At 47.0% G+C, this 19,505-nt stretch overlaps 1 protein-coding gene across 2 annotated transcripts in view; it reads right to left on the bottom strand.

Moving 5' to 3' along the window:
* ROBO1 (roundabout guidance receptor 1) overlaps positions 1-19,505 on the bottom strand; it is a 1,398,228-nt gene that overhangs the window by 1,001,197 nt on the left and 377,526 nt on the right. The gene's annotated exons all lie outside the window — the stretch shown is intronic.

The raw sequence follows: 19,505 nt of genomic DNA, 5'->3' as shown, positions 1-19,505 counted from the left end.
TGAAAATTATATAATATGTAAAATATGAATTTGGCAGCTCAAATTGTTTTTGGAGCTCCTGGAAGGACTTAATGTCTAAATCTTTGCATCAGGCATTTAAGGAAAGGATGCCTCGCGCTTTCCAGCCGGTAAGCAAGAAATCAGGAGTTAATCATTGTATAGCAATGAGGGGTATTCGGCGTGTAAGTTCCCAGTCTTGGGGGGATATTTACAAAAATAGGAGGGTTGCTTTGATGGAGGGGAAATCTGAGGTCAAGAATTTGTGGCCTGTGAGAGTACTAGACAAAATATCTCACAGGTCTGTTTGTAATAAAGCTTGTTCTTGTGACAGCCATGTTTTATGTGGAGGATTAGACCACCAATATGCCATTTCTAAGTTTGTGGCGTGGAAATATACTTCGCTATTGGGGAGACCCATCCCTCCTAATTTTTTTGGGAGAGTCATAGTATTATATGTCACTCTTGTTCTTCCACCCTTCCATATAAACTGATTTATCAGTTTCTTAAAGTCATTAAAATAATTTTATAAATTGGGATATTCAATGTCCTGAATACATATAAAATCTTTGGCAGTAGGAACATTTTAAAGAATACGATCCTTCCTGATCATGATAGCATTAATTTTGTAAACTCTTGAGATTCTTTTCTAATTTTTGCTAGGAGAGGAACATAATTAAGTTTAAAGAGATCACTGGTATGTTGTGGGAGGTGAATAGTGAATACCTAGATATTGAACTGAGGTATCGGACCAAGGGAAAGGATATGAGGTCATCAGTAATTTTTCCAAGTCTGGCGGTACATTCAGACCTAGTACATAAGATTTTGTTTGGTTTAGCTTATAATAAGAGGCTAAGGCAAAGTCCTGAAGTTCAGGTAGCACAGCTGGGTGGGAAATTAAGGGTTTAGAAAGTACTAATGCAAACAAGCTGATGACATTGGTAGAGTCTGGCATAGCAATTCCATTAAAGCGGAATATAACTAAGCATTTCAACTTTGCTCTAAAACATTATTTACAGCATATTCTATGCAACCAGCATTTTTTTTTTACTAGACCAGCAATGGAAGGGTTACACACAGAGCTTTCAAGTACTGTGTAAAGAAATGCAGACGCATCCGAAGTTTAGATAGATACATTTAAGTAAACACAATGTAACAAGGGAGGAATGTGACTCACTCTCTCTCTGTGTCCGGTAGCTCCTGCACGGTCAGAGAGTGTGTCAAATTCACCACTTGTTACAATGGGCCTGATTCACAAAGTGGTGCTAACAGTTAGCACGCTGGTGAAAAGCCCTTTATCATGCCTAAACTCAGTTTAGGCATGATAAGTTTAGGTGTGATAAGTTTAGGTGTGATAAGTTTAGACATGATAAGTTTAGGTGTGATAAGTTTAGGCATGATAAGTTTAAGCGCCAACTGCGTTAGCACCGCAATGCACAGCTGATCAAAAGTTTTACGCTAGCAAAGTCTGGTGCACTTCGTATAAAGATTAATGGCGCTGCTTTGCGTGCGGGACTTTGCACGCTATCTACACTTATCTAAACTTATCATGCCTAAACTTATCACACCTAAACTTACCATGCCTAAACTTATCACACCTAAACTGGCTTTTCACCAGAGTGGTGCAATGGTTATCATGCCTAAAGTCTCTAACTGGGTTAGCACTAGTGATGCTCAAATACCCCTTTTTAAAATTCGAGTTTGGTCGAATTCGAATAGTAAATTATTCGAGGTCAGTCGAATATTCGAGTCGAATAATTTTTACTATTCGATTCGACCTCGGACTTCGAGCTCACTATTCGAGTCGGTATTCGAGCTAACTATTCGAGCTGACTATTCGAATTGGCCTTAAATAGCTTCCAACACTTGTTTTGAGGGTGAATGATGCAAGAAACCTCTTTTTTTCCAAGTAACAACAGCAAGTGATTATGTGGGGATGTTCCTTTAAAAAAAAAATGTGGAAAGAGAAGTTGTGTCCTTAATTTTGTTCAGTAGTGTTACTGTATATTCTTCTTCTTCTTCTTCTTCTTCTTCTTCTTCTTCTTCTTCTTCTTCTTCTTCTTCTTCTTCTTCTTCTTCTTCTTCTTCTTCTTCTTCTTCTTCTTCTTCTTCTTCTTCTTCTTCTTCTTCTTCTTCTTCTTCTTCTTCTTCTTCTTCTTCTTCTTCTTCTTCTTCTTCTTCTTCTTCTTCTTCTTCTTCTTCTTCTTCTTCTTCTTCTTCTTCTTCTTCTCCTTCCTTTTCAATATCGTCTTCTTCTTCTTCACGTATTTCTCTTTTCAATTTTTTTTTAAAGAAATGCAGCTATTTTTGAGCGTAACAAATAGCTGGTGGGCGCACGCATGTTGGAAGCGCCATTGTATGTGCTCCCTGGCAGTGGAAACACAAAGACAGCAGGAGGTAAATTCAGCAGCAGGAGGAGGAGGATGAGTGTGTGGCAGCAGGCAGTCAATGAGGCAGGCAGCTCGCCGTGACATAATAGCCCTGGTACCTAGCGGTGATACCAGGGCTGTAAATAAACACAACAGGAGGTCCCAGACAGCGGTCGTGCAGCCCACATTGTGTCCAATACACAACTGGGACAACACAGTTTTCAACCCGGGCACCTCAGAAAAATTAAACCTTTTTTTTTTTTTTAATGGTTTGTTTGGTTTTGGTTTTGCAACCAATATAGCTATTGTTTGACGTAATAGCTGGTGGCAGAGTGGCAGCAGAAGGTAATTCTGTGTACCCTGGCAGTGGGAAACACAGACAGACAGCAGCAGCAGGAGGAGGAATGGAGGAGTAGGCGAGCAGCTATTGTTTGACGTAATAGCTGGTGGCAGAGTGGCAGCAGAAGGTAAATCATCTGTGTACCCTGGCAGTGGGAAACACAGACAGACAGCAGCAGCAGGAGGAGGAATGGAGGAGTAGGCGAGCAGCTATTGTTTGACGTAATAGCTGGTGGCAGAGTGGCAGCAGAAGGTAAATCATCTGTGTACCCTGGCAGTGGGAAACACAGACAGACAGCAGCAGCAGCAGCAGGAGGAGGTATGGAGGAGCAGTGTGAGTGTGGCAGCAGGTAGGCAGCGTGACATAATAGCCCTGGTACCTAGCGGTGATACCAGGGCTGTAAATAAACACAACAGGAGGTCCCAGACAGCGGTCGTGCAGCCCACATTGTGTCCAATACACAACTGGGACAACACAGTTTTCAACCCGGGCACCTCAGAAAAATTAAACCTTTTTTTTTTTTTATGGTTTTTTGGTTTTTGGTTTTGCAACCAATATAGCTATTGTTTGACGTAATAGCTGGTGGCAGAGTGGCAGCAGAAGAAGGTAATTCTGTGTACCCTGGCAGTGGGAAACACAGACAGACAGCAGAAGGGCAGTACACAGCAGCCCACTGTAGGTGTAAAATGTGTGGCTGCAGGCGACGTAATAGTCAAAGTGAACCAGGCTGGCTTAGTGAGCAGGAGCCAGGAGGTGGTAAAGGGTGGTAAGGCACATTAACGATGGTTCCGGCAGCCAGTTCATGTCCCCCTCTCGCCGACAACAGGGGCCAGGAACTCGCCTTCCACCCACGCCTGGTTCATCTTGAGAAACGTCAGTCTGTCCACAGACTTGTGAGACAGACGTGAGCGTTTCTCGGTGACCAGGCCACCAGCTGCACTGAAGCAGCGCTCGGACAGCACGCTGGAAGGGGGGCAGGACAGCACTTCCAGGGCGTACTGCGCCAGCTCGCTCCAGATCTCCATGCGCTTGACCCAATACTCCATGGGATCAACAGGGGCATCGCTGTCAAGCCCGCTGTACGACCCCATGTAGTCAGCCACCATGCGGGTCAGGCGCTGGCTGTGACCGGAGGAGGATGCTGCTGCATGCATCTCCTCTCTAGTCACTGCTGCCGGAGCCTCTACAGTCCTGTAGAGCTCGTGGCTGAGAGACAGCAGGTCTGTGGGGCGCTTGCTGCTGCTGGATGCAGGCACCTGCTGCTGCCTCTGTGCTGGCTGCTGGACAGTGGGGGTGGAAGGCTGGGGGAAGGCTTCCTCCAAGCGCTCAACAAGGGCCTGCTGCAAGCTCCTTATTTGTTGCGCTGGGTCTCCTCCTGCAGGCGGCAGGAACTGGCTCAACTTCCCCTTGAGGCGTGGGTCCAACATCATGCTGATCCAGATGTCCTCCCTCTGCTTCATCTGGATCACCCTGGGGTCCCTGCGCAGGCACGTCAGCATGTGCGCTGCCATTGGGAAGAGGCGGGCCACGTCTGCTGGCACATCGACGTCAGTGCTGTCCTCATCCTCCTCCTCTGCCGCCTCATCCTCTCTCCACCCCCGCACCAACTCAGCTGCGCTGTGCTGATCCCCCTCATCAGCAGCCAGGTCAGGAACCTCCACCAAGTCCTCCTCCTCCTCCCCCTCAGAGGTGGACTGCGCAGCTGGTTGCCGCTCCTGCTGGTCCAAGGCTGCCGCTCCCTGTTCCAGCAAAGCATCGAGGGCCCTGTTCAGCAGAGAAACCAGGGGCACCCACTCGCAGACCATAGCATGGTCCCTGCTCACCATGTTTGTGGCCTGCAGGAAGGGAGCCAGCACTAAGCACACCTGCTGCATGTGCCTCCAGTCATCATCGGGGACGATGGACGGGATGTTGCTGGTCTTGTCCCTTCTCTGAGCGGCGGAAACAGTGGCCAGGGCAAGGTACTGGTTGACAGCGTGCTTCTGTTCAACCAGACGCTCCAACATCGCCAGGGTGGAGTTCCAGCGAGTCGGAACGTCAAGGATCAGCCGATGGCGTGGTAGATCCAGCTCCTTTTGCACGTCTTCCAGGCTCGCACAGGCTGCAGCCGAGCGCCGGAAGTGACGCACAACATTCCTTGCCGTTTCCAGCAGTTCGCCCATCCCCTGGTAGGTGCGCAGGAACTTCTGCACCACCAGGTTCAGCACGTGGGCAAGACAGGGGATGTGGGTCAGGTTTCCCCTGTCTATTGCGGCAACCAGATTGGCCCCATTGTCGGCCACCACCTCTCCGACTCTGAGGCCTCTGGGGGTCAGCCAAATCCTCTCCTGCTCCTGGAGTTTGGCCAACACATGGGTTGCCGTCAGCTTGGTCTTCCCAAGGCTGACCAAGTGCAGCAGCGCTTGGCAGTGGCGGGCCTTCACGCTGCTGCTGAGGCGGGGGGTTTGGCCAGGTGTGCCGGAGGATGGCAGAGGATCGGAGGAACCTGCTGCAGTTCCCCTGAGCCTGCGGGGTGGCACCACCCACTGTGTTGCTGCTGCTGCTGTGCCCGCTGCTGCTCTCCCATCCTCACCCCCTTCCACCAAGCTGACCCAGTGGACAGTGAAGGACAGGTAGCGGCCTGTCCCGAAGCGGCTGCTCCAGGAGTCCATGGTGACGTGGACCCTTTCACCAACCGCGTGCTCCAGCCCTCGCTCCACATTGGCCATCACAAAGCGGTGCAGTGCAGGAATGGCCTTGCGGGCAAAGAAGTGTCTGCTGGGGAGCTGCCAGTCTGGGGCTGCGCAAGCAAGCAGCGCACGAATGTCGCTCCCCTCCTGCACGAGCGTGTACGGCAGGAGTTGGGAGCACATGGCCCGTGCCAGCAAGCCGTTCAGCTGCCGCACGCGACGGCTGCTGGGAGGCAGAGCCCTAACCACCCCCTGGAAGGACCCGCTCAAAAGGCTCTGGCGTGGCCTTTTGCTGACACGGGAATCAGCAGACACAGCAGAGGAGGCCACTGAGGACTGGCTGCCAGAACAGGCCTCAGTGTCGGCGGCAGGAGTTGCAGAGGGGGGAGGAGCAGTGCGTTTCCGCACTCCTGCTGGTGCTGCTGGAGGAGCAGGAGGGCGGGTGGCTGCTGTTGCTGCTGCTGCTGCTGAAGGCTGTGCAGTGATGGGTGTGGTGCCACTGCCAGCAGCAGATGCCTTCAGCCTCTGGAACTCCTCATGCTGGTGGAAATGTTTAGCCGCAAGGTGGTTGATGAGCGAGCTGGTGCTGAACTTTAAGGGGTCTGCACCTCTGCTCAACTTCCGCTGACAGTGGTTGCAAGTGGCGTACTTGCTGTACACAGTGGGCATGGTGAAAAACCGCCAGATTGGTGACAGAAACTTCCCCCTACGGCATGGAAGCGCTGCTGCCTGTCTCCCTGTGGTGGTTGGGGGGGGGGGCTTGGGTGCGGCTGGGGGTGGTACTGGCTGCTGCTGCTGCTGCTGCTGCTGAGCCTGAGACACCAGCAGGCTGTGGGACGCTGCCAATGCTTGCAATGATGCGCCTCCTTGCAAGGCCCACAAGCGCATCCTCCTCCTCCTCCTCAGAGCTGCTGAGGACGACATCCCCTGGAGGTGGTGGCACCCAGTCTCTGTCTGTCACCGGGTCATCATCATCCTCCCCCTCCTGAAACATGTCCTGCTGGGATGAGGACCCCCCAAACTCCTCTCCTGATGCATGGATGGGCTGCTTGACTGTCGCCACAGTCTTGCTGTCCAATCCCTCATCCCCCAAAGTGCCCATCAGCATCTCCTCCTCAAGATCGCCAACAACAGCAGACAATTTACTCATGATGCCTGGGGTCAAAAGACTGCTGAATGACAGGTCGGCGAGTGACGGTGAACTGGCCTCCTCCCCAGACCCTGCTGGGCGGCTGCTGCGAACAGGGGTGGTGGTGGTGGTGAGGGTGGAGGCCTCGGATGCAGAGCTGATGGCGGGCTGCTCATCCTCCGTCATGAGTTGCACCACAGTGTCTGCATCCTTTTCCTCAATGGGACGTTTCCGACCCGGCTGGAGGAAAATGGGAGCAGGTGCTACACGCTGCTGCTGCTGTGTCTCTGCAGCGTGAGTTGCAGATGCTCCTGCTGGGCGGCGCCCAAGGAGTCCACGGCCAGTGGCTATGGGAGGAATGTTAGCCACTGACGCTGCTGCTGCTGCTGCGGAACTGTGCATGGTGGCGCGCCCGCGGCCGCGGCTTGCCACAATGCTGCTCCCTCTCCTCCTGATTCCCTTGCTGCCCTTCCCCTTGCCCAAACCGCGCTGGCTGCCACTTCCAGACATCTTAAATGTTTTGGGCGTATAGACAAAAGTTTTGTAAAAGGGCGGGTGAAAAGTGGGGTACTTTAATGGAGTGGGTTGGTTGGTGAGGTGACTGAGTGAGTGTCCCCTAGTACAGTAAGTAAGTAGTAACAGTCAGGAAGTACAACTAGCAGTTACAATAATCAGTAGTAATCACAAGTAAATTTAGTGTGTGTACACTCAGACAGTGAGTGCACGCACGCAGGAGCTAGTAGCCTATGAACACAGTGACTGGGTGTCCTAGACTCCTAGTACAGTAAGAGTAAGTAGTAACAGTAAGTAGAACTAACTAATTACAATAATCAATCAGCGATCAGAAGGAAATGGAGTGTGGGTGTGTGTACACTCAGACAGTGAGTGCACGCACGCAGGAGCTAGTAGCCTATGAACACAGTGACTGAGTGTCCTAGACTCCTAGTACAGTAAGAGTAAGTAGTAACAGTAAGTACAACTAACTAATTACGATAATCAATCAGCGATCAGAAGGAAATGGAGTGTGGGTGTGTGTACACTTAGACAGTGAGTGTACGCACGCAGGAGCTAGTAGCCTATGGACAGTGACTGAGTGTCCTAGACTCCTAGTACAGTAAGAGTAAGTAGTAACAGTAAGTAGAACTAACTAATTACGATAATCAATCAGCGATCAGAAGGAAATGGAGTGTGGGTGTGTGTACACTCAGACAGTGAGTGCACGCACGCAGGAGCTAGTAGCCTATGAACACAGTGACTGAGTGTCCTAGACTCCTAGTACAGTAAGAGTAAGTAGTAACAGTAAGTAGAACTAACTAATTACAATAATCAATCAGCGATCAGAAGGAAATGGAGTGTGGGTGTGTGTACACTCAGACAGTGAGTGCACGCACGCAGGAGCTAGTAGCCTATGAACACAGTGACTGAGTGTCCTAGACTCCTAGTACAGTAAGAGTAAGTAGTAACAGTAAGTAGAACTAACTAATTACAATAATCAATCAGCGATCAGAAGGAAATGGAGTGTGGGTGTGTGTACACTCAGACAGTGAGTGCACGCACGCAGGAGCTAGTAGCCTATGAACACAGTGACTGAGTGTCCTAGACTCCTAGTACAGTAAGAGTAAGTAGTAACAGTAAGTAGAACTAACTAATTACAATAATCAATCAGCGATCAGAAGGAAATGGAGTGTGGGTGTGTGTACACTCAGACAGTGAGTGCACGCACGCAGGAGCTAGTAGCCTATGGACAGTGACTGAGTGTCCTAGACTCCTAGTACAGTAAGAGTAAGTAGTAACAGTAAGTAGAACTAACTAATTACAATAATCAATCAGCGATCAGAAGGAAATGGAGTGTGGGTGTGTGTACACTCAGACAGTGAGTGCACGCACGCAGGAGCTAGTAGCCTATGAACACAGTGACTGAGTGTCCTAGACTCCTAGTACAGTAAGAGTAAGTAGTAACAGTAAGTAGAACTAACTAATTACAATAATCAATCAGCGATCAGAAGGAAATGGAGTGTGGGTGTGTGTACACTCAGACAGTGAGTGCACGCACGCAGGAGCTAGTAGCCTATGGACAGTGACTGAGTGTCCTAGACTCCTAGTACAGTAAGAGTAAGTAGTAACAGTAAGTAGAACTAACTAATTACGATAATCAATCAGCGATCAGAAGGAAATAGAGTGTGTGTTGTGTGTGTACACTCAGACAGTGAGTGCAGTACGCACACGCAGGAGCTAGTAGCCTATATGAACAGTGACAGTGAGTGTCCCTACGGGTACAGTAAGAGTAAGTAGTAAGTAAGTACAACTAACTAACAATAATCTATCAGTAATCAGAAGGAAATAGAGTGTGTGTACACACAGACAGTGAGTGAGTGCACACACGCAGGAGCTAGCTAGTAGCCTATAAACAGTGACAGTCAGTGAGTGTCCTACTCCTAGTACAGTATAACTACAATACTATTAGTAAAGGACAGCAGAAATACTGGTATAGATGAGAGAAATAAACAGAGGACAGCTGCCCACAGAGGCAAGGCCCCCCTGAGGCCTAAACCTGTAAGCTTGCAGCAGCTGCCTGTCTCTAATGTAACACACAAGCTACTAACTAAAATACAATGTCTATCTAACTAACAACAATATAGGTGTATATGGCAGGTGTAGGTGAGCAAAAACGCTAGGTAAATGATCACAATAGAGCACTTGCTAAGCCAAAGCACAAAGGAGCAACTCTCTCTCTGTACAAGTCTCAGGCAAGCATGGAGAAACGGAACATGGCGGCCGCTATTTATAGGGTAGGGGCTGGCCAGGGTCCCCCTCTGTGATTGGCTGCCGTCAGAGGGCCTGGGAGCCCTCTGATTGGCTCTAAGGACATCAATCTGGGCTATGACGCTATTCGAGCTCGGTACCGAGCTCGAATAGCGCCGAGTTGCTCGAATAGCTCGAATAGTGAATGGGCTATTCGAGTGTACTCGGATAGCCCATTCGAATAGCTCCAGCTATTCGGAGCTCGAATACCGAGCTCGAATAGCTGAAAAAGAGCTTGAATATTCGAGCTACTCGAATATTCGAGCTCTGCTGAGCACCACTGGTTAGCACCGCTTTGTGAATCGAGCCCATTGTGTTTATTTAAATGTATCTATCTAAACTTCGGATGCGTCTGCATTTCTCTCCATGGAACTTTAAAGCTCTGTGTGTAACCCTTCCAATGCTGGTCTAGTTAAAAAAAAATACTGGTTGCACATAATATGCTGGAAGTAATGTTTTAGAGCAAAGTTGAAATGCTGGGTTATATTCCGCTTTAATGTTTACATTTTGTCTAATTTTTTGAGCAACTGTTTCCATTAATAGAACGAAAATGATTGGGGAAAGGGGGCACCCTTGTCGGGTTCCGTTAGTGGTGTCGAAACTATCTGACAGAAAACCTGCAGCATTCACTTTTGTTGATGGTGATGAGTATAGTGCCATAATTGCCATAATTATCGGACCCTGAAAACCAAATTCTCTGATTTACATTCTAAACTATATCACTGCTGGTGACATCTTTAGCCCTGCCAGGGGATCTGTACAGAGTGTTTGTTACTGAGAGTTCTATGCACAGAGGGAGATACTGCTTGTTTGGCAGTTATTTCCCATAATGCAACTAGGTTCACAGGAAGCAAACTGTCAGGACCATGATCATGACATCACACTGTGGGAGTGGTTTCACCACAATACCAGCCATACAGACCCCCCTGATGACCTATTTGAGAAAGGGTAAAGATTTCTCGTGGTAAAGGGGTATCAGCTACTAATTGGAATGAAGTTCAATCCTTGGTTAAAGTTCCTCTTTAATTGCTTTAACATGAAAGACATCCATGGCTACAATTACTAGGTAATGCCTAATGATGTTGATCCAGGGATTTTATCTGATTGCCATCTGGAGTCGGGAAGGAATTTTTCCCTTTTGGGGCTAATTGGACCATGCCTTGTACGGGTTGTTTCCCCTTCCTCTGGATCAACAGCGATATGTGAGGGAGCAGGCTGGTGCTGTACTTTATACTGGTTGAACTCGATGGACGTATGTCTTTTTTCAACCAAAATAACTATGTAACTATGTAAATTATTCTTCACCCAAATGAACCGTTGAGCAATCCACTACTTCAAGTACTGAGGACATCTGTAAGCAAAACTAGGGATTTGAGAGAAGATCATTTAATTTCTACTTTAGGTGTATATGGGGTTGATTCACTAAAGGAAATAGGACAAGTAACCTCCTATTACTCGCGCTATTTCCACAGCGTGCTTTAAATGTCATGTGCTGCACGCCAAGCGCGCTATTAGCCATGTAGCGCACGTTTACACAGGATCGCACGATGTGCTCCGGATAGAGCAGCATAGCAAATGTTATTAACTTAAAGAGACACTGAAGCGAGACTAAATCTCGCTTCAGGTCTTATATATAGCAGGGGCACGTGTGCCCCTGCTAAAACGCCGCTATCCCGCGGCTAAACGGGGGTCCCTTCACCCCCAACCCACCCCCCGCAAAAGATGGTCGGCAAGTTGGTCGTGGGGATTGTCTTCCTGGAGGCAGGGCTAACGGCTGCAGCCCTGCCTCCAGTCGCGTCTATCAGACGCGCATCGCCGCCTCTCCCCCGCCCCTCTCAGTGAAGGAAGACTGAGAGGGGCGGGGGAGAGGCGGAGATACGCGTCTGACAGACGCGCATGGGGCAGGGCTGCGGCGGTTAGCCCTGCCCCAACCAGGAAGCGCTCCCCCGCTGCACGGAGGGGGTTTGGGGGGACAGGGACCCCCGTTAAGCCGCGCTATAGCGGCGTTTTAGCAGGGGCACGCATGCCCCTGCTAGCTATGAGGTCTGAAGCGAGATCTATTCTCGCTTCAGACTCTCTTTAAGCCTTCTTCCAGGAAATGAGTGCTCCTTTCCTCTCACCCTGAGCCCCTTCGCATCCAATCACCATAAAGGATGTGATTCTCGCACTCTGATTGGCCCAATAGGCTGCTTTGTCAAGTGACAAGCAGCCTATTGGGCCAATTGTGTTCACAGCGCATGACATTTAAAGCTTCGCTGTGGAAATGGTGAGTTACACAGGAGGTTATTCACGCTATTTCCTTTAGTGAATCAACCCCTATATCTTTGAGGCTTTGTTCACATTGCGTTCCGCTCGCGTGTCTGTCCGTGTTGGGATTTTTTAGAGGCGTTTTTTCTTCCTTTCCCGGCGCTTGGGTGGGTGATGCGGTTTTGTTAAAAGCGCTTTTCTAAGCACTTTTCCCGAGAGATTTTATAATTCACTCTCTGACGCAAGTCAGGAAGTGAACTCTTTGACCCAGAAAATAATAAATACAATGTATTTATTCTTACAAATGCTCACGCAATCGCTGCACAAAGCGATTTTGTGAGCATGTTGTGTTTTTCCTATACCTTCCATTGAGTCGGAATCGCCTCAAAAATTGCCCATGCACAGCTTATCTGAGTGGATTGGAAATGAACCGCTCAGATGTGAACTTTGTCATAGAGAATCATTGTACAAGTGCTTTTAGGGCGATTTTGAAAATCGCCTGTGCTTGAAAAAAAGGGCAAAAACGCCTTTAGTGTGAACGAGCCTTTAAAGTGAATCTCCAGACTAAAAATCTACTCAGCAGCACTGAAAAGGCTTGGTGTTTCTTTAACAGTTTTACAGCATTAGAACTTTGTTTTTCTTACATAAGCCTTATTTTTAGCTGCACAAAAGCTAAGCTCCGCCCAATCAAAGAAAACTGCCTGGGAATTTTTCCCCTGATGCTGTGCAAAACATGATGGAATTTTCTATGTTGTTATTCATGTTGCCTAGCAACTGGCAGGGGTGATCAGCACACAGGACAGTTGGAACTGTGTCTCATGTTCCCTGTCACCTCCTTTTAACCAAAAATATGGCTGCCCCCATGAAATCACAAACATTTGCCTGTTCTTTTAAAGCAGGGTGGGTAAGAGATTATCTTACCTATCTATTTGATTTAACATAACTAATGTAACTTAATGACAGTATGTTTGTTTAGGCTGGAGTTCCTCTTTAAGCTGGTTTTGTTTAAATGAGCCATATTGAAATGTCACTGGATGTTGTTTCTATAAAAAACTCACTTTGCATTTTAAGCAATGTTTAGTAGCGCTACATTCATTGTGTTGCCTTACCTTAATGAAACAAATAGGCTAAACAATGCTTTACAGAATAACATGCTTGGGAAATTTGTGGGTAAAGCTGAGAAGGGAAATTTATCTCATCACTTTTTTTAGCCGTGTGAGGTCACCTGTGACCGGATTCAATATTATTGTAATATTGCCCTAACATTTAGCGTGTCGGGTATTGTAGCCATTAATCAGGCTGCCCAGAAGACAGGCATATGCTCTCTGGACTTAGTTGTCAGTTAGCAGTCAAGCTGTTGGTGGGGCAGCCAGGGGAAAAAGGCCGGCTTTGCATTAAATAGGAAATTGATTAGTAATGGTCTCTCTAGACTACAGCTAAAACAGCTTGCTGAGGAAACAGTGTCAGGACTGTATTACGGCTGTCCAAGATAAATGCTTAAGTAAGATAAATAACGGCCTGCGCTGCTCAAGAGAAAGGACCAGTTAATTATTATTATTGCATATATTAAGCGGGCATTTTAGGCCATTTATCATAATTATTTTCACATAACAGAAAAAGCCATGAACTGGGCTTCTGTGTACATTCACACGGATGTCTTTACAGGGGCTGATCAAGATGCATGGGGAGTTATTTTACAAACTGGAGCACAGAAATAATAGTGGTTTGTCTTCCTGCTTTAACTAACACTAGAGAGGTGACAGCAGGAATGGGCTTAGGTGCTGTGAATGCTGCTCCCTGCTTTCCTTTGCAATGGCTGAACTCATTAGCAGCTTTTTTTCTGCCAGGATTCAATACAGACTAGAGTCATGTGCAACAGCAGGTTACTCTTCGCTGCCAAAACTTCCACGCTGTAGATCTTGGCTTGAGAGTTTGGTGTAGAAAAGTTATGAAAGCTTATGCTTAGTTGTGAAAGATGCAACACCTTTAAAGGAGTACTGTAGGGGGGTAGGGGTAAAAAATAGTTGAACTTACCTGGGGCTTGTAATGGTCCCCCGCAGACATCCTGTGCCTGTGCAGCCACTCACCGATGCTCCAGTGCCCGCCTCCGGTTCACTTTAAAGTCGGAAAACCACTGCGCCTGTGCGGCCGTGTCCTCGCTACCACTGATGTCACAAGGTGCATACTGTGCCGGCACAGACTGTACTGGGCCTGCGCAATACGCTCGTGGTGACGTCAGCGGGCGCGAGGGCGCAGCCACGCAGGCGCAGTTGTTTTCAACTTTGAAGTTGGAAATTCCAGAAGTGAAGCAGAGGCGGGAACAGGAGCATCGGTGAGTGGCAGCGCGGGCACAGGATGTCTGCGGGGGACCATTACAAGCCCCAGGTAAGTCCAACTCTTTTTCCCCCTACCAAACTATGGTAGTCCTTTAAATGAAAGAGGACCGAAGTTGAAAATATATGTGTGGGAAAGAGCCCTTGAAGTAGACCTGAATTCATAACTTCCTCTTTGCTCTAAAAGATAAGCAACAGCATAATAACCTTTAAAGAAAAACATTTCTCGGTTACAGCTGATACAACATGCTGGAATTAAAATAGGAGGAATATTAACAATCTGAGATATGCCAATGATAGTACTTTGATGGCTGAAACTCATGAATGCCAAACAAGAAAAAGCCAAAGCTGGTCTACTGCTTAACATCAAGACAACTAAAGTAATATCATTTGCTCCAATGAATAATCTGCAAATAGATGGAGGAAAAGTAGAAGTAGTAACAGATTTTATATTCCTGGGATCAAAGATCTTTGCAGATGGTGACTGCAGCCATCATGAGATTAAGAGACACTTGTTGCTTGGAAGGAAATCTATGGCATTGGCAAGTTTGGACAAAATACTAAAGGATAGAGATGTCACTCACTTTACCAGCAAAAATCAGGTTCGTTAGAGCAATGATCTTCCCAGTAGTAACATATAGCTGTGAAAGTTGGACTATAAATAAGATATGTCAAAAAATTTATGCTTTTGAACTTTGGTGTGTGGGGAAAGCTACTGAGAGTTCCCTGGACTGCTAGACGATCTAAAGAAGTCAATACTTAAAGAAAAAGGATCAGAGTATTCACTAGAAGGGCTGAAATTATTATTAAAACTTTGGTCACATAATGAGAAGACCAGATTCTTTGGAGAAATCCTTGATGCTTGGAAAAATTGAAGGCAAAAGAAGAAGATAAAAGAGGCTAAGATGGATAGACAGTGTATGTGAACAGGGGCGTACCTAGAAATCCCCGGGTCCCCCTGCAAAAAAAAAAATCCGCCCCCCCCTAGGGCCCGCTCAGGGACTTTTGGGGGGCAGGAGGGGTTGCAGTATAAGAGGAGAGCGTGACCGCAGATCAGTGGGGAGGGGGGACATTCCCCCACCCCCCACCTCAGGCTCTCCTCTCAGCGCTCCCCTCCTGCATTCATTGGTGGCAGCAGCAGAGGCAGGCTGAGCACATACCTCTTTCTCGCCGGAGGTCTTCCAATCACTAAGTGCTTCATGTAACTTCCTGTGTAAACAGGAAGTTACATGTAGCTCTTAGAGATCGGAAGACCTCCGGCGAGAAGGAGGTAATGTGTTCAGCCTGCCACCACTGCTGCTACTGCTGTCACCAATGAATGCAGGAGGGGAGCGCTGAGAGGAGAGCCGAGGTGAGAGTGGCCGATCTGCGGCCACACTCTCCTCTTATGCTGCGACCCCTCCTGCCCCACAAAAGTCCCTGAGCGGGTTCCTAGGGGGGCCCCGGGCCTCCCCGCGGCGGCAGGGTTCGCATCCCCTATTGTTACGCCAGTGTATGTGAAGCTGGGAACATGTCTATGCAACAGCTGAAATAATCAGTGGCTGACAGAGACATCTGAGGTTCAGAAATACATATGGTCACGAGGAGTTGGAGTCAACTGAATGAATTAGTAGGCGGAGGAGGAGGAAAGTGGCTTCACAAGTGATTGGTTACTCCTGTCCAACTCTAACTCTACAAGTATAAATATGAATTCCCATTACAGCAAAAGTAAGTGAGACAGACTTGAGAGAGGTCTCAGAGTGGGCAGATTGTGTCAACACATATCTATGAGCGTCTTTAGTCCTCCTTGCATGCCACAGGATAAGCAACACACAGTAGGCTTAAATTCCGACAACATTCAGAAAGAAGAGCCATGTAAAAAAATAAGCCTAAAATGAGAACGTTCATCCAACCAGTGGGAGTATTTTGGCTTATTTACATATTTAACTGATTAACTGTATTAAAAAAAAAAAAGAAAAATGACACACAAAAAATTCTAGCTACAATGCCTTGTCTTTGACAAGTAATCTTGCATCTGTGATTTGCTTAAAAAGTCAGTTATTTCCTAGTTTAATATCTGAAACTATTTTACAGCAATTTGTACATGCATATGGTTCTTCAAGCATGATATGCCATGGAAGCTGCTATTAGTTTAGAGGAATCCCTACTGGTAAATGTATTAGAAGGCTGCTGCTAATAGACTTAATGGGAATCTCCAGCAGCAAAGAGCATCAATTCACTCCCAGTGATTGTCCTAAGCAGATCTAAAGAAGTCGAGAAAATGAGATATAATTATGGAAAGAAGCTGCTTCATAAAATGATCCTGATTATGCCGTATTTTCCGAGACAAGGAGAGATGATAATGTTATTAGACTCCTCCAGCCAAAGCATGCCTGAACTGACTGAACTCATGCAAAGGACCAAATCCGCATGCAAAACTGTAGTAAGGGACAACATAACGGCTCAGGTAAACAGCAGATTGTCATAGCTGGTAGACAGTGGCGTAACTAGACTTAATAGGACCACCCTGAAAAAATGATAGCATGGGGCCCACCTTGTTCCCAAACCCCATGACGGTACATGATTGGGAGCAGGAGAATGGAAGCAGAGAGGGTTCTGCTGTGAAGCAGCATTCTAGAAGCAGATAAAAATGACAGACGCTCCAGCTATTTGCTACTCTACATGGCGGGAAGAGGTAACAGGGACGGTTTTTGTGAGCAAACGGGGAGGTTTTTTTCCCTAATTGGCTGCACTTGAGGTTGGGGAGAAGGAGGAGGGGTCCCCAAAGCCTATGGGCCCCCCTGCAATGGCAGGGGTCGCAGGTGTGGTTGCTATGCACATGCTATACCTGACAACAACCGAGGACACATACATTTAGGCGCTCAAGGATATGGGCGCCAGGTAATACCAATTGTAGAATATTGGTAATGTTACCTACATTCTACTATTGTCTTCCCTAACCTTTATTTCATACTAACTCCACCAACCCCCACCTATGCCTAGCAAAACTTACCTACACGTAACACTGAAGACCTCCTCCCTACAGCTAGCAATAACTGGTCACTCCCCTAACTATGCTCCCACTGCATGTGAATCAGTCAACCACCTATTCATGATCTGGTGCCCACTGTATTGACAAGATTCCAGCACCGGGGGTTATTTATACTATAGCCGAGCACCCATCCCCATTGCTAAACCACCACGAGCAGATGCCCCAAGTGGCCATGGAGTACTCATGAGGGAGGCATTCACAGCTGGGGACAGAGGCTGATATGGGCGGCAGTGGAATCCCATAGCAGGCCAAAAGTCAAAAAACACTAAGGAGCCCTCCAGTGGCCAGTGGAAAACCCCTTTGGAAAAAACTCGGTGCTTTTAAATTGATTGAGGATTTTGTGAGTGCAATAGATTTTTGCATATTTTATACACAATACAATATTATGCTATGGTAGTTTTTTACTTTTGAGGTACCATCATAAAAGTATCTGGAGGTGGAGTGAGCAAGGCAGACGAGATATCATTGAGAAGTTAAGTTACCCATAAACGTGAAGATATCTGGTCAAGGTCAATTTGATTTGAACAACTGACTAAGACCTAAGCAGAGAGTTTAGTATAGGGTGAGACATTTTCTGATTAGAGTAAGGTGGCGGACTACCTATCTGTGGAATCTGAAGTTGTATACATGCAGGGCCGGATTTAAGCCAAGGCCATATAGGCCATGGCCTAGGAGTACAAGAGGTATCGGCGCAGGAGACTTGGGAGCATGATACAGCTGGTATATGGCTGAACCTGCTGTTGCACAAGTTCCTGGCTGTGATAAATACTATTCCCCCTCCAGGCCGCCATGGATGGTGGGGAATGAAATAATTCGGCTTCCAGAATTATTGTTTTTTTAAAAGTAACTTCAGCTCCGTCTTCTGATTACTCCCTGTGTGCTGCTATAGCTATAATTCCTATTACGGCCTGTGGTGGCGCTGGCTGCGCCCAAGTCAATAGGATACCTATACTGACGGGAAGGAGGGGGATATCTAGACTGGAGAAGGGGGGGGGGGGGGTAAGAAACATCTTTATTGGAGGGAGGGGGAAGGGTCATCTGGCTACCTATGCTGGGCGGGAGGGGGGGTTATCTGGCTATCTATACTGAAAGGGGGTGGCTGCTGACAGTGGCCTCGGGCAGTATAGAGTACAAATTTGGCCCTGTATACATGACTGGCAGGGGCATGATTAGTGTTGTGGCAGAGGCGTGTCTTAAAGGTGTTCCTTTTTTATATCTCAAAATTTTGGGAGGTATGAGAGCTTACTAAATATAATCCTGAAGAGATGACAACATCCTTCTAAAAAAACAAAAACATGACAGAGTACAGTTTAATTGGCAGCAGTCTGTAGAGGCCTAAAGAATTGGTGGACAGTCACATGACCTTACCAAAATCCTCTGGATTAGGTGAAGAGCAATCTGCCGAGTAACTTCAGTCCGTAAGGCCCTTCAGCTCAATGCAGACACATGGAGAAAACAAGCAGTTTCCAACGAGAGTGTGGATTTTCCAGTAATATGTTCTGTAATACATTTAGGAACCGGAGACTTGCAAAATCCATTTGGCCAAAAGCTATTTGTTTGTAGCAGCATGAAAAGAACTTGATGTAAGACATCCTTTTCCTTGTGTAACGACAAATGATGGCATGCTGTGCTAGAACAGCCTTATGTTTACAATAGCCTATCAAGCATCAGCAGAAAACAAAGGGATATCTTCCTGTGTTGCCACACTTTAATATGCATAGCGTCGCAGATTAATGCACAGCCAAGCTGAAAAACCAAGCTTCGTCTGAACATTAATAAATACAGCTCCGCCAATATAATGATTCTCAGTCTGCTACAAAATTCTTCCATATTCATGAAGGATCTTTCACGTGCCTTTGATCCAGGAAGCTACAATAGTTTATGTTTTTGTTCTGTTAACAGCCTTTTTTGTCATGTTCTGTCTTATTTAGCTGCGTCTTCCTCTTTTCATCATCTTGGCAGATGGGATAGAAAATGTATTTGAAATGAACAAACCCCAAAGAGCCAGGTCACTTTAGAGATTACATAATATGTCAAACTGACAATGTTAATACATTCTAATAAAGTGTTCTTATTGTTCTCTGATTTGTCTTTGTCCTGTTATTTTGGCTCACAGGGCAGACTTGTGTCTGTGAGTCCAACTCTTATGCGGAGTACCCACCACAAAGACTGCGGAGGATGGATCAGGGGATATGCGGCATCGAATGATGCGATAACCGATCGTTCCCCGAACCATCTTTCACAATTGCGTATCGTGGGAACAAATGACGGACGCGAACATGATGTTGAACGATTGCAGTAATTAGCACTGGTTGTTCAAAGCAAACAATGATCACACACACTCGGCCACGATTAACCATCATTTAACAAACGTTTGCCAAATGATGTTGAGCAATATTGTGAAAAATGTTTTAATGGTGCAAAATCGTTTGGCAAAATCACTAAGTGGGTATGGGCCTTCAGGAACTGACTTACTAAAAGCTCCTCTGCTAGAGAAGGCTGAAAATTATAACAATGGAACCCAACTAGAATGATTACTTATAAAGTGATGAGTTAGGCTTGGAACCCACTAGCAGTGCTTTCTAAGT

The sequence above is a fragment of the Hyperolius riggenbachi genome, chromosome 2 (assembly GCF_040937935.1).
Source record: "Hyperolius riggenbachi isolate aHypRig1 chromosome 2, aHypRig1.pri, whole genome shotgun sequence".
Classification (NCBI taxonomy): Eukaryota; Metazoa; Chordata; class Amphibia; order Anura; family Hyperoliidae; genus Hyperolius; species Hyperolius riggenbachi.
Note: the sequence above shows the minus strand (reverse complement) of the source record. Positions and strands in the feature narration are given on the sequence as shown.